General features: G+C 35.9%; 1 pseudogene; it reads left to right on the top strand.

The window, feature by feature from the left end:
* The first annotated feature begins 119 nt into the window (after window positions 1–119).
* Window positions 120–9,280, top strand: LOC140804020 (pre-mRNA-processing factor 39-1-like; annotated as a pseudogene).
* Window positions 9,281–16,181: the final 6,901 nt, after the last annotated feature.

Below are 16,181 nucleotides of genomic sequence, written 5' to 3'. Positions count from 1 at the left end.
CCCGGAATTCCAAAGTAACGGATTATATCAGATTGGTATTGGGCCGTCTCGCTGAGCCCATTCATCATATATGGTCATTTAATATATTATTATTTTATATAAATAAATAGAAAGTGAAATCCGTCGTTAACAAAGAAAGAAGGCATCCGTGCCCTAATTTTCTATTTTGTCTTCAAACACATACGAAACATCTGCTCAGCACTGAGAAGCAAACACAAGAAAGTTGGGTGATTCGTGGACGGCTTCATTCGCGATTTCAGGTTGTTTTAGTGTGCTGTATGAATTATTCGGTGTTGCATGCTTGTTTTTTTGGCTGTATTTTTTATTTTGTTTTCAGCATTATTATTTAGTTACTGAGAGGGTTCTTCGATTAAGCCTTTTTTTTTGCAGTTTTGTCCCTAGTTTTTTTCCTGCAATTACGTGGTATTGGGTTTTCTAGTGGAATTAGGGAACTTTGGTTAGATTGCTATGTCATTATCTCATGGGAAAGCCATATTATACACTTGAATTCGAATATTACACGTGTATTGTACGGAAAATACCGAATTTCATTGGATTCTGATTTGTGATAGAGATTTTTTGCTTCCATGGAAATCTTAGCATAGTATTTAGGCACGAATCATTGGATATATTTCGTGGTATTTAGGATTGATACGGACGAAAGAAACAACCCCAGACTATGGTGTAGTGAACTTGTTACTAGCTATTTACTAACGCTTTTGTGAAATTTTCTGCTACTGTCAACAGAATAATTTCAGGATTGTGTTGGTGCTGTCATGTTTTCCATATTTCTGGCCTAATTTCTTTCCCTTTTATATGTAATTCTTTTGTATTTATCTACTTCTTGGTAGGCTATTGGTTTCTACTATGGGAGACAGTGAGTTTGTGGTGGCACGGACATCTGCTGTAACTGGTTATTCTTCTATAGATAACCATGATCTGAGTGAAACCACTTCTGCACCGGATGCTGATACTTCCACTGTTCAAACTACTGAAAACGTGAATGTTCCAGAGAATCTGCCTTATTCGGAAGGCATACTTGATTCGTCCATCCTTCCAAATGAAACTCATGGTTCCAATTTCGATGTTGGTAATGCAAAACCTGCAGCTTCTAAAAATTTTGAGCAGCAAGTCGTTAATTAATGGCCTTTGATGCTAATTAACGTTTTTTTGGTTTTGCAAATTCTTTATGGACTCAACTCAAGCTACTGGCTATGGTTCTTCTATTAATGGTGTTAATGGAGCAGAGGATGCGACAAAAGCTAATGTCATGGAAAACGGGATCACCTCAAATGCTGGTATTGGATCTGCTTTGTTGCATCAACCTCTAGGTGGTTCTGGTGTATATTCTGCTTTTAAGACTCTTGTCGATCCTATCTTTTTCATTTTGATCGATTGACTCACATGTGGTTTTGGCTCCTGATTGTAAGTAACACCAAGGACGTAGTATATGACTATATGGATTCCCACACCCTTTCTCACCTTTGTGAAATTTAAATCACAGCTTTGACACCATATACTTGTCAGGTCGCACATTGCATGTCCTTTGAAACAACATTGGAAGTTAAAAAATTTTAATAGGCTAATATATTCTCCATTTTTTTAAAAAATAAAGCACGTTTAACCCCTTTGTGAAAACAATTCAAGCACATTTATCCCATTTGTAAGGGGTTTTTTGCCTGATTTTTCAAAACACAGGGTTATAAAACGTAATTTTTTTTTTTCTTACGAGGTTTTTGCTTTTTGAATTGTTACAGGGGTCTTGATGCAATTTGTCTATGATTTCTGTGTAGATACCAATGATTGCATTAAGGATAAGCATTGATAAAATGGAAATATCACTTTCATTCGTTATTTATAGTAGAATGAAATGATTGAACTGCATCAGTCATTGAACTTATACTGTGGTAGTATCATACAAGAGAAAAACTAATATTGTGATGTATTATGTATTTGTTGTGTTTACTGAATTTTGTTATCACCTCTTATGAGTTATGACATTTTTAATTTAAACCCTATGATAATCAAAACTGCTGCTGATTGTTTTTTTTGAGAAATTTCATATGATTTTGGAACCTCGGTGGTTTTTTTTTCAATTAATGCATGTGGAACAATCATGTTTACTTGTGGTAGTGTACTTTATGATTTTCAAATTATTTCCTAATAATGCAGTGTCAGGGTCAAGAATATTATTAAAAAAATTTTTTTTTTCTCTCTCTATTGAATTTGTTGCTTATGATGTTAAAGAATTTATGCCAGGTCTAAGTGCAGAAGAAGAAAGACTCTGGAGCATTGTGAAGGCTAATTCCTTGGACTTTAATGCTTGGACTTCCCTGATTGAAGAGACAGAGAGAGTAGCAGAGGTGTGGCTGATGGACTGGAGTTTATGTTTTCTTGATGCTCATTTCTTTTCCTTACCTTTGCTACTGATTTGAACAAGAACTGAACTGCAAAAAATTTCTCAATGAATATAATGTTTGTCTATTGCATGAATGCCTCTTAATAATACTCGATGGGCCTCAATTTTTATTTTTCCCTACTCTGCCAGCTATTGCAAGCAAATTGAACTCTTTCATGTCTTCATTTTAATTTTTAGGGAGAGATTTTGAAGATTCAAAAAGTTTATGATGCTTTTTTAACGGAATTTCCTCTCTGCTATGGTTACTGGAAGAAGTATGCTGATCATGAGGCACGCCTAATCTCAATGGACAAAGTTGCGGAGGTTTATGAACGAGCTGTTCAAAGCGTAACCTACTCTGTTGACATGTGGTTGCACTATTGTGTATTTGCAGTTGGCACTTATGGAGATCCAGATGCTATCAGAAGGTAATTTCCAGGATCAGTTTACTCACGTCTAGCTTGTGTGGTTATCCATTATTTCTTGATGTTTTGTTGTTGAAGTGACCATTTATTGCTTTCTAACGTGGTTTCAGCCTGTACGCAACAGCCATTACTGAAGTGTAAGGTTTAAAGGTTTGTTGAGAATACACTCAGATAAACAACTGCTTGTGTTAACCCTTGAAACGATGGCTACTTTAAGTGCTATCACGATTTTTTCTTTTCCTCATCACCCCTTCGGTTATACTTCTCATTAGGGCTCTGCTGTAGTAATTTTCTTCTCCGTGAATTTTTGCTGTTTTGTCCATGGCACATGAGGTGCATCAATATACAATTGCTGCCAGGAAGATGGTCCCCAATAAGGCTAAGATGGCCTTCATGACTACTCCCTTGAGTCTTGACGAGCTGTGTAAGATTCTTTTGAGGAAGGTAAATGCAGTGTGATTTGTCCTTAGTTCAGAATTGTCAAGTGCTCTTTGAGTAAATTATCACCCCCGCAACACCATTCCTCTTAGATGCTTATGTGGTCAATCATATATTAACCTGCATCTTTATGGAATAACGCAACTTCTTCCTATCTGTTGGTGTTCCAGGTTATTTGAAAGAGCTTTAGAGTATGTTGGGAGTGATTATTTATGCTTTCCTCTTTGGGACATTCATCGAGTATGAAATTTCTCAACAAGATTGGCCTCGTATTGCAACATTATACACACGGGTGTTAGGAGTTCCAAATCAGCAGCTGGATCGCTATTTTGAAGGGTAATATTTTAAACTTCAGGCCTTGCTCTCTTCTCTAAACTCATATTTCTTTAACATCCTCAGTCTCGACTATGTTATCACTTCCATTTTACTTTTGAGTTTTGAGCACGTAACATCTTGTTTTTTGGCTGTTTGTTTGCCTTGATACCATGTCTATGGTTAAGAAGTGAGATTTGAAGTAGTATTTGGTGGCTTTTGTTGTGTAGGTTGGTTTATGATGTGAGGTGTAATTTTGTTCATTCTTTTGTTTTGTGCTCTAAATTCCTTCCACTGGGTCGTTCTGGCCCCTGTAAGCATCTTTTGTACCCACCCGTATTAGTGCCCCTTTCTTTATGCCTACCCAGATTGAGAAGAAACAAAGTGGTATGTTTTCTAGTCATTTTTTGGAAAATGTCCATACCCTTGTTCCACTTTGGCCAGTTCTTTCCTTTCAATTTTTGCCTTTTCCTCACCCTGGCTGGGAAAAGAAGGCCTTGGGAGTGCGGAGTGCCCATGGCATCTCATTTAATTTTGACCAACTGCTTCTTGTGTTTATCTGAAAACAGATTGTTTATTTGTCAAATAGTTTTACTGGTGATAACACATTTTTTTCGAATGGACGATATGCGTTATTACAATCATTCTAATACTTTCTTCATAACACTGATGATTTTAGCTTGTGCTGTTACAGTTTTAAAGAGTTGGTTGCCAATAGGTCTCTATCAGAGTTGAGAACAGCTGAGGAAGCTGCTGCCACAGCTTTTACAAATTCAGAAACTAATAGTGAAGAAAACGAGGGAGAGATACCCACTGGTGCTTTGGAACAGTCTTTTAAGCCTCTTAACGCAAACTTAAAAGATGCCGAGGAGTTGGAGAAGTACATATCCATTAGGGAAGAGATATATAAGAGGGCTAAAGAGTTTGATTTTAAGATCATTGGTTTCGAAACAGCTATTAGGAGGCCCTATTTTCATGTACGGCCCCTAAATGCTGCAGAGCTCGAAAACTGGCATGACTATCTTGATTTTGTTGAAGGCGAAGATGAATTCAATAAGGTATACAAGTTTGGTTTTTTAAGAATTTTTTTACTCGCCATGTAAGTTGTCCTTGTTATAAATTGACTTACAGTGAAGTAATATCTGCCGTGTCGTGTGCTTTATTGGATAATCTCCATCTCATAAATGGGATGTTGAACTTGATCTAAAGCATGAGCCTTCCTTTGCTATCTGTAAGGCTTAGTACCTTAAACTGCGAGTCAAAATTCTGGATTCATGATGCCTTGTATGACAATATGCTTGTGTTAAAATTCCTATGTTATGCATGCAGGTGTGTTCTTATCTTCCTAACCATCTACCTGTCAGGCAAAGAGGGTCCCTCCGTATTTGAGGGCCTCCCGCTTCAACGACTCAATATTACTTGTGCATTTCTCTGTAGTACTTGTTTATTCTTTTCGTTTACGTGACTTTGAATTTGAATAAGTTGATTTTGAATTTTATTTTTGTGTTCAGATTGTCAAGCTGTATGAAAGATGTCTTATAGCATGTGCCAATTATCCTGAATACTGGATACGGTATGTTTTGTGTATGGAAGCTAGTGGCAGTATGGAGCTTGCTGATAATGCCCTTGCTTGTGCTACTCAGGTCTTCGTGAAGGTATGTGGTTCAATAACTGCATATTCATACTTAAATTCTATATATGGTTCAATCTCCATTTGAGAAAGGCTGGTAGGTTTCATCTCGTGTATTGTTTACATTTATAGTAAAAGGTGAAATCAAAGTCTTTCAGTTGAAATAGGTAGAATGTATCAGTATATTTTATGTGCTCTTTTGTTGATATGATATCTGTTTCATAGTTACATCTTGTTGGCAAGAGGTAGAAACGATTAAATGTTGTCATAAATTCAATAATATAATGCGAACCATGTGTTGCCCTTGTTTATATGTATAATAACTGCAAAGGTTACCAAGTTGATAGGATTTTGCAGGAATACAGCTGTTTTTGCATTTTAACTTTCTTGCTTCTCTGGCGACGCCGACAGCTGTGATAAATGTTTGATCATGCTAGAATACTTCGTTTATTCAGAGCTCTTAGTATCCTTGGTTGAGATGTCAATAATTGAAATTTGGGCCTCTTGTTTAACTGGTTGAGACATACATTGTTCTTTTTTGGGGACTGTTTATTTTTTCCCTGAGATGTGCTAAGAAATGTATGACTCCTACTACAAGCTTATATTTTATTATGTGCGGTTTATAGATGAGCTTTGAAGCAAAACTACCATGTTCTTTTGCGTGGGGGGTTGTTTGGTGGATCTCTACGTGATTATTAAATGTAAATCAGATATTAGATGAGAAGGGGGTGTTCGGAGAAAGCAATTACGTGAGGTGGTTGAATTTCTTAAGTAAGAAACATATTTTATTTATGTAGACCTCGCATATGAGAATCAACCAAGTCTTCTGCAAAAGCTAGTACCACCGGTTCTCGAATACCAGATTATCTAAAGCATCCGCAACAGTACCCCCGTTATCATATCGGTGTAATGGATTGGGAATTCCGGAACAATATCTGAATATGTGTCCGAAGCTTATTGGAAATTTGGATTTCAAATTGAAAAATCCAAATGGAAATATTCTGGTTCTCTGCTCTTTTTAGTGTACAAGTTGATGTTCTTATATGCTTTTCTGTTTTGTGTGTAAAAGATGAGACTAAATTGAACTTTTCAGGGGTTTGAAAGACACTAGATATGACTGCATCGAGTCGATTTCAAGAATTTTTTTTTGAAAAGGTGATCTAAAAAAGAAGTTACTAGGATTTTAAGTTTATGTAGTGTCGCCTCTGTTGAGGATTACAATGATGGGAACTTTATTCTTCCTTTATATGCGGCTCCATACTATCAACATTACTTATGCTTCAAATTGTAAGATATGATGGTGAATCTCAAAGAATGTTTTAATGATGAATCGGTATTTCGTGTTTAGAGCAGATAGTTGCTTGGAAAAATGATTCCTTTTCTTTTTCTTTTTTTGCTTAAATCATGTTTTGCCTTAACAGAGGCAACCGGAGATCCATCTTTTTGCTGCACGATTTAGAGAAAAGCGTGGTGACATATCTGGAGCTCGAGCTTCATATCAACTTGTGCACACTGGGATTTCACCTGGACTTCAAGAAGCAATAATTAAGCATGCAAACATGGAGCACCGCCTTGTAAGATTGTGATTAGTTTTTTATTTTTTGTATAAAGCTATATTTGTTTACTTGTAACTGTTTCACAGGGAAACCTAGAAGATGCTTGTTCTTTATATGAGCAGGCAATTGCAATCGAGAAAGGAAAGGAACACTCTCTGACTTTACCTTTGTTATTTGCTCAGTACTCACGGTTTATGTTCCTGGTATGTTTTATAATTTTTAATTGTTTTCTGCTAGACTGTTGGATTTCATGTTATGAGATGTCTAGTGCTCGTTTGTAAGAATATACTTGGGTTGATATGCTTTAAGTTATGCCGGTTCTTCTGTTTGAGGAATCAGTTATTGGGATTTTTGGATACATACTTTCTTTTATTGACGGCTAAAATTGGGAAACTGGTGTTTCTCTAAGTAACATGTTTTGAGTGTTAACTCGGCTGTTTTTATGACTATCTGAAGCATCCTCTGATTGGGCCTTTGCGTGTGGATTTTATCATCGTTTAAAGTGGTAAACTACATATTACATATTTATTGGTCATGGTCTTGTAAATATGAATGAAGAAATGCCATTCTTGTTGGCTGTGTGACTCCTCGTATGCGTTTATATTTTCTGGAAGGTTTGTGGAAAAGTGGATAAGTCGAGGGAAATTCTTGATCAAGGGTTGGAGATTGCGCAATTGTCAAAGCCCCTTTTGGAGGTTCTCCCTTTTTTCTGGCTTTCTTTCATTTTGGTCCTTCATTATTTCTCTCCTTATTTTCTTTTTCTCTCCATATTTATCGAACGACTGCATGTACATATGTAAGAAACTTGTTTGTCTATTGGTCTCACGTCTTTTCCAGTTTGGAGTTCTCATCTTCTTTCAATGTGGAAATATTGCAGGCAATGATCCACTTAGAATCAATTCAGACACTTCCAAAGCGAATTGATTACTTGGACTCCTTGGTTGATAAATTCATAGTGCCGAATCCCACCATCCCTAGTGTTGCAAGTGTTGGGGAAAGAGAGGAGATGTCGAGCATTTTCTTGTAGGTAATAAATAATTGGGAAAATTAATAAAAAAACCTGATAAAAAATATTTCATATTTAAACAACTCAAATTTTCAAATTTCAATCATATCCCGAATTTCTCCTAACTGGAATTTGAAACAAATATATATTAAAAACCGTATATTTTTTGAAAATAATTACGCATGATATAGTTTTATATGAAACTAAATTTATACAAAAACAATGATTAAGTTATATTTAAAAATTAATCAAATAAAAGTTGGATCTATCAACTAATTTTCTCAAGAAAAATGTAAGTTAGATTTATCTACTAAAAATCATTTTAGATGTTGTACTTTATAAATAGTGGATTGACATATAATTGATTGTTTATCTGTGAACAATACTTTTTACAGTTCTTGGATCTTTTTGGAGATGCACAATCCATAAAGAAGGCTGATGATAGACATACAAAACTGTTTTTGCCCCACAAGAGCGTAGCTGAGTCGAAGAAGCACTATGCAGAGGATTATTTATTCTCAGACAAAACTAAACTAGCAAAATCACTTGTTTCACCATCTGCCCCTTCAGCAATGGGCACTTATACCAGCACACCGAATCAGTGGGCAGCAGGTTATGGTTTGCAGCCTCAGGCTTGGCCTCAAGCCTCACAAGCTCAGGCACAACAGTGGACTCCTGGCTATCCACAACAGGTGCTTGCTTAACCGTTGAAAATTTCGTCACCAGAAACTGTTTTTACTAAAACTTCGTCATTTTACGTGCTATACTTTTGTGGTCTTTCCTCGAGCAACATCAAAGTTTTGAGAAGCATGGAAAATAACCCGCTGATACCGTGTTTTGGTTTTCTAGGGTGCTTACGGAACGAGTTACACGCACCCACAAATACCGACATCCCAAAGTGCTGCATATGGAACATATCCTCCTACTTATCCAACACAGGTAGTGAGTGTTGTATTATACTGTCATTTATATCCTTTTTTATCTGGCATAGATTCTCTGATGAACAATATTTTGGAAAATAATTACACCCCACGTAGAAAGCGATTCCCTTTGGCCTTTTACACGCCTTTCATCACCCAGTTTTCCAGTGCTTTTGTCAGAATTTTATTGATTGTCACATTCGTTTCCTGGAAATATCAAACTCCAATCTATTGATTGGTGCAGGCTTATGCGCAGCCGGCAATAAATGTAGCATTGCCTGCAGACCAACAACCGGCCGCGGCTCCTTCCACATATTACGGCACTTACTATTGAGGAACAAAGGGTGATATCCGACAAGTTCTACTCTGTTTCTTATTCTATCTCTACGCTTTTTGTTAGATATAGAACCTTGAGTTTTCTGTTTGCACACTGGACGAATATGGTAGGTGTTGTGAAATTGTTGTTGGTGCTACGGCTAGATCACTTGCAAAGATGAATATATGATGAGGCCATGTTAATTGTAATGTGATTTAATGTCGATGAATCTCTTATTACCGTATAATTAAGGTACATGAGGAGCATCTAATTCTATTAGACACCGCGTGGGATAGAAGGTAAGAAAGACATTGATTATTCACCTTTGTTTTGTATAATATTTGGCTCGATTTCTGCAAATGATTAGTATATCATATTTATATTTATATTTATATTATGATTATAGTCATATGATTATCATATAGCGGTGTCATGCCATAGAAAATCTTGTGTATAGGATCTAGCTAGCTTTTAACGAATGATTTAGGGAAAATTGATATCAAGTTGAATGACAAGTCTCGTTTTCAGACTTCGAAAGATATATTTTCATCATAATTTATATGTTATTTGTACGTTGTATAGTGAGTTTCTTTTATAAGTTTTATTGTTAAAAAATTAGAAATTAAATTTATAAAATAATTTTTATTTTTAATAAGCTTTTAATTTTTTTGCTTAACGTTAATTTTTCATACAAAACAGTAATTTTTATTTAGCTGGCCTAAACTTAAATATATAGTATAAAATTTATGATTTATTTTAAAGAGTAGGTCTTTTATGAGACGGATGGGTCAAATTTACCGATATTCACAATAAAAATTAATAATTTTTCATGGATGACCTAAAATAAGAAATTTGTTTCACAAAATACGACATGTGAGATTGTCTTACACACATTTTTACTTATTTTAAATGCAATGGTTATTTATAATTTTTTTCCTAAATATTAATAAAATATTTTAATAATATTTTTATATTTTCCAAAAATATTTGAATCTCACTCTTTTTATCAAGGACCGGGGTTTCCTGCAATTTTATTTGAAGTGGTCGAGTTTTCAGTCCCCCAACCCCTTAATTTTATTATAAAATTTTATTTTTAAAAAATATTATTATTTAAATAAAAATATAAAATATTTTAATATTAATTTATTTCATACCATTTTTTTATTTTAAATTAAATAGTATTATCTTGTAAATTTAAATGACAAATTAATTTATGAAATTAAAAATTTGTCATAAAAAAATAATGAGGGGGCGAAATTTCAAACTCGGGTCTCTCAATTTATTAATATATTTTTTAAAAAAAATTACTATTATGGGTCGGGATCCCCCGCATAAAAATCTTCCGTTAATTTTTCTTTTTCTTTTTTTCCCCACATCTTACAATGAATGACTGAATGGAAGAAAAATATACACACTCACAACCGATCATGTTGAGTAAAAAGTGATGGATTTTTCTGGGATTTTCGACAACTGATAATGGAAAAAATTATCTTCATGTCGAAATTTTAGGTGCACATTGTGGAATTTACCCCTGTTTTTCCTCCTGTGATTATCTACTTTTTGAAAAGGATATTTGACAATGTGAAGTATTATTCTTTTGGTTCTTGTTTGAATTATTATAGTCTTTCAAAATTTTCTTTTACGTTTGTTTTCACATCCATGTTCGATTCGAAAAATTTGATAGATCAAATGTATGTGTGCAAATAGCCGATATGATATTACTAGCATAGGATTCTAATATTCGTAGATACATGATCCAAACATCTTCATTTACAATAGTTGAAGATTGAGATTTAGAGCTTCTCGAGTAATATTTTAGTTGATCTTTCTAAAAAGATACATAACTTATAGTACGAGGATTATGACTGATCATTGGTCATTTTAGTTCAACAAAGTTAAAATTACCACTTTAAAAGATTTGATGTGAAATGAACTATCGGTATAATTAATGATAGGGTGTAAATAATAATAATAATAATTAAATTGAAATCAGAGATTGGAAGTGACAATAAATGTTGTAGTCAGACTTTGACTTTTGGCAAAGTGTGTCTTTTGAATTGAAGTTGTCTTTTGTCGGCTACAATTCAAGACAATACATTGTCCTTACTTTTTGAGAAGAAAAAATTTAACGTCAGGATATGACATTATTCTCGCATATCAAAATCAATTGAATAATTAAGATAAAATTTTGGAATAGCCATTTCATTTTGTAAAGTTCCAAAATTAGCGTTTTCTATATGAATTAATTTTGATGGTTGATATTTACGTAAAATATGTGCCAACTTTATTAATAAATTAAATTTAAATAATAAAAAATAAAATGTAAATATGAATTTTTAAAATTTTATTCATTCATTCACATGTGATCTTGTGATTCTCTTAATGAAAGTTCATGTCATGTTGATCCGGTACATCTAATTACGATCTTCAACAATATGCGATGTTATCATAGTTATCTTTGTCTTCCTTGGCGAATTCTTTGAAATTCATTCGACTGTTTTTGCAAATATTTCTGGATTCCAATTGTTTGAGACTTTTCAAGATAGGCTCGCGAGGTTTGGGTTGAATCGAGGCTTGTCTCATCCTATAATATACAACATATCAAGTAGCCTGAACAACACGACGAAGACATTTAACGACTCTTATCCCCCACATTCAGTTCAATACATCGTATTCATGATTCGATGTTAAATTTTCTAGTACATCAATCAAAACAATTACTTTTGTAATATGTTATTTTAGCTTATTTTAACTAGTATCATAAAATGCTTTTTAATTACTTTAAATTTTATATAAATTTTCAGTCATTTTATCTTATTTTGAATGTATGAAAAATTGAGAAACAAGGGTAGAAATATATAACCATGTATTCGTAATTAATTAGTCGGTGGGGGATGTATTTGACCGATTTTAGTTGTATTTATTAATTAAAGGTTGCGTGAGGTCGGGGTCTCCACAGGTTGTCGGGTTGTCTTCGTGTATTGTAAAGTCTTGTTTTTTTCCCTACCAAATGTCTTCGAGTCTTCTTACCAATCGGAGAGTCAACAAACATATTTACGGATTTATTTATCAAAAAAAATTCACTAAGAATGATCAGTTAATTTTAAATATATTTACCAAATAGGGTGTATCGGATGCTTCGATCCGATTTTTAAAATATAACATTATCAACAAGATTTGTTTGTCCTACTATTTTCGCCACATTAGTTCTTACACAGCTAAACTAGGATCACGTTAATGTTCCAATTAACAAATATATATATATATATATATATATATATATATATATATATATATGTCGGCAAGTCAAATGGGGCGGCCAATCAAAAGAAAGAATTAAAACGTGGGAAATGCTTAGGAAATTTCGTGGAATTGCGTGATGAAATTGCGAGGCAATTTCCTTGTTCACACGGTCCAGGGGCTCTATAAATAGAGCTCCTCTTTTTCATTTCAAATCATCCCTTCTTCGAGTTTTCTCTCATCTTATAAGCATTTGAGTGCTTAGTTCTATAATATTTGTGAGGTGTTTTGTTCTCCTGTATTAAGAGAGTGGGTGTTCTCTTTGGAAACACAGTGAGTGAGTTGTACACCACAAAATATTATAGTGGAAATTCTTTTCATCTTGCCCGTGGTTTTTACCCTAATAATTTTTAGGGGTTTTCCACGTAAATCTCGGTGTCCAGTTTATTCTTTATTTTCGGGTTTTACTATCTCAAATTCCGCACGTGGGACCAACAAGTGGTATCAGAGCCTTGGTTTAAAATTTCTTAAAATTCTGAGTATGCTCTGTGGTTGCAGCCTAGACTGATCTTCCACATCAGAAAAGATTTTTTGAGATTTTTTTTATAAGGCGGGATTATTTTGTCCAGTCTACTAAATTATTGTAGACAAAATGGCGGAAAGGTACGAGATAGCAAAGTTCAACGGAAGCAATTTTATGCTGTGGAAAATAAAGATACAAGCAGTTTTAAGAAAAGAGAATTGCTTGGCGGCTATTGGAGATAGACCAGTGGAGATTGCGGATGATGGAAAATGGAATGAGATAAATGACAATGCTGTTGCCAATTTACACTTGGCTATAGCTGACGAAGTTTTGTCAAGTATCTCTGAGATAAAAACAGCCAAAGTTATCTGGGATACTCTGACAAAGATGTACGAGGTCAAGTCGCTACACAACATGATTTTCCTAAAGAGAAGGCTTTATACTCTTCGGATGGCGGAATCCTCATCGATGACCGACCATATCAATACACTAAATACTCTATTTGCCCAACTCACTTCCATGGGGCATAAAATAGGGGAAAATGAACGTGCGGAGCTTCTACTTCAAAGTCTACCAGATTCATATGATCAACTTATCATCAACATTACCAACAATATTCTTATGGGCTTTCTAAGATTCGACGATGTCTTAACTGCGGTTCTCGGAGAAGAAAGTCGGCGCAAGAATAAGGAAGATAGGTTGGTAACCTCGAAGCAGGCAGAGGCTTTGCCGATGATAAGAGGAAGATTTATGGACCGTGACTCCAGTGGGAGCCAAAGACGAGGTAGATCAAAGTCAAGAAGTAAGAAGAAAAATATTTACTGCTTTAAATGTGGCGGTAAAGGGCACTTCAAGAGAGAGTGTACGAGTATCAATAAAAGTTCTCAAGGAAATGTGGCTAGTACTTCAGGCAGTGGTGAAATATTATTCAGCGAAGCAGCAACACTTGCGGAAGGCAGACACAAATTTTGTGACACATGGATTATGGATTCAGGAGCGACGTGGCATATGACGTCTCGGAGAGAATGGTTTGATCATTATGAACCAATCTCAGGTGGATCTGTATTTATGGGAAATGATCATGCCTTGGAAATCGCTGGGGTCGGTACTATCAAAATTAAAATGTTTGATGGCACCATTCGCACCATACAGGAGGTACGACATGTGAAAGGACTGACGAAAAATCTTTTGTCCTTGGGGCAATTGGATGACATCGGGAGCAAAACTCGGATCGAGAACGGGATCATGAAAATTGTGAAAGGCGCGCTTGTGGTTATGAAGACGGAAAAAGTTGCTGCAAATCTGTATGTACTTTTGGGAGAAACACACAAAGAGGCAGAACTAGCTGTTGCATCAATTGGTTCAGGAGAAGAATTAACAGTGTTATGGCATAGAAAGCTCGGGCATATGTCAGAACGGGGGTTGAAAATTCTCTCAGAACGGAAGCTGCTGCCGGGACTTACAAAAGTGTCACTACCCTTTTGTGAGCATTGTGTTACCAGTAAACAACACAGATTAAAGTTTGGCACTTCTACTGCCAGGAGCAAAAGCATATTGGAGCTGATTCATTCGTATGTTTGGCAAGCACCGGTTGTATCCCTAGGAGGAGCGATATACTTTGTCTCGTTCATTGATGATTTCTCTAGGAGATGTTGGGTGTATCCAATCAAGAAGAAATCAGATGTTTTCCAGATCTTCAAATATTTCAAAGCGCGGGTTGAACTTGATTCTGAAAAGAAAATCAAGTGTCTGAGGACTGACAATGGAAGAGAATATACCAGTGACGAGTTTGATGAATTTTGTCAACATGAAGGCATCAAGAGACAGTTCACGACGGCTTACACACCTCAACAGAATGGAGTGGCGGAGCGGATGAACAGGACCTTGTTGGACAGAACAAGAGCTATGTTGAGGACTGCAGGTCTGGAAAAGTCATTTTGGGCTGAAGCAGTCAAAACCGCTTGTTACATTATCAATCGTTCTCCTTCAGTGGCGATTGATCTGAAGACTCCGATGGAGATGTGGACCGGGAAGCCGACAGATTATTCTCATTTGCATACATTTGGAAGTCCGGTATACGTTCTGTACAATGAGCAAGAAAGATCGAAGTTGGATTCGAAATCCAGAAAATGTATCTTCTTGGGTTATGCTGATGGAGTAAAGGGGTTTCGCTTGTGGGATCCTACTGTTCACAAGCTTGTCATCAGCAGGGATGTTATCTTCGAGGAAGATAAAGTAAAGGGAGACAAAGGCACACAGAATTCAGAAACTACTATTTTTCAGGTAGAAAATAAGACAGACGAAGGTCAAGTTTCTTGTGAAGCAGTACCAGAGCACGAAGAACAAGTACAAGTTGAGTTTGAGGTTTCCAATGTGAGGCAGTCAACTCGAGACAGAAGACCACGAGGTTGGCTTTCAGATTATGTCACTGAAAGCAACATTGCATATTGTCTATTATCAGAGGATGGTGAGCCATCGAATTTCCACGAGGCTACTCAAAGCTCGGATGTATCCTTATGGATGATAGCAATGCAAGAAGAGTTGGAGGCTTTAGACAGGAATAAAACTTGGGATCTTGTTACACTACCACGAGGAAGGAAAGCCATTGGAAACATATGGGTCTATAAGATCAAGCGTGATGGCAATAACCAAGTGGAGCGGTATCGTGCTAGATTGGTGGTAAAAGGGTATGCTCAGAAAGAAGGCATTGACTTCAATGAGATATTTTCTCCTGTGGTTCGGCTTACAACAGTCAGAGTGGTGCTGGCATTGTGTGCGGTGTTTGACCTACATCTAGAACAGTTAGATGTGAAAACGGCATTTCTTCATGGAGATCTTGAAGAAGAAATTTATATGCTCCAGCCAGAAGGTTTTGCAGAAAAAAGGCAAAGAGAACTTGGTTTGCAGGTTAAAGAAATCTCTGTACGGTCTCAAACAGGCGCCGATGTGTTGGTACAAGAGATTTGATTCCTATATCATGAGCCTTGGATACAACAGACTGAGTGCAGACCCTTGTACATATTTCAAGAGGTCCGGTGATGATTTTATCATTTTGCTGTTGTATGTGGACGACATGTTGGTAGCAGGCCCCAACAAAGATCAGGTCCAAGGATTGAAGGCACAGTTGGCTAGGGAATTTGATATGAAGGACTTGGGACCAGCAAACAAGATTCTAGGGATGCAAGTTCACCGAGATAGAAGTAACAGAAAGATTTGGCTTTCACAGAGGAATTATTTGAAGAAAGTCTTGCAACGCTTCAACATGCAAGACAGTAAGCCAATATCGACCCCTCTTACTGTTAACTTCAAGTTATCCTCCGAGATGTGTCCTAGCAGTGAAGCAGAGAGGATGGAGATGTCTCGAGTACCGTATGCATCAGTAGTGGGAAGTTTGATGTTCGCTATGATCTGTACAAG

Source organism: Primulina eburnea, chromosome 10, assembly GCF_022965805.1.
Source record: "Primulina eburnea isolate SZY01 chromosome 10, ASM2296580v1, whole genome shotgun sequence".
Classification (NCBI taxonomy): domain Eukaryota; kingdom Viridiplantae; phylum Streptophyta; class Magnoliopsida; order Lamiales; family Gesneriaceae; genus Primulina; species Primulina eburnea.
This window is presented reverse-complemented; position numbering and strand designations above follow the sequence as displayed.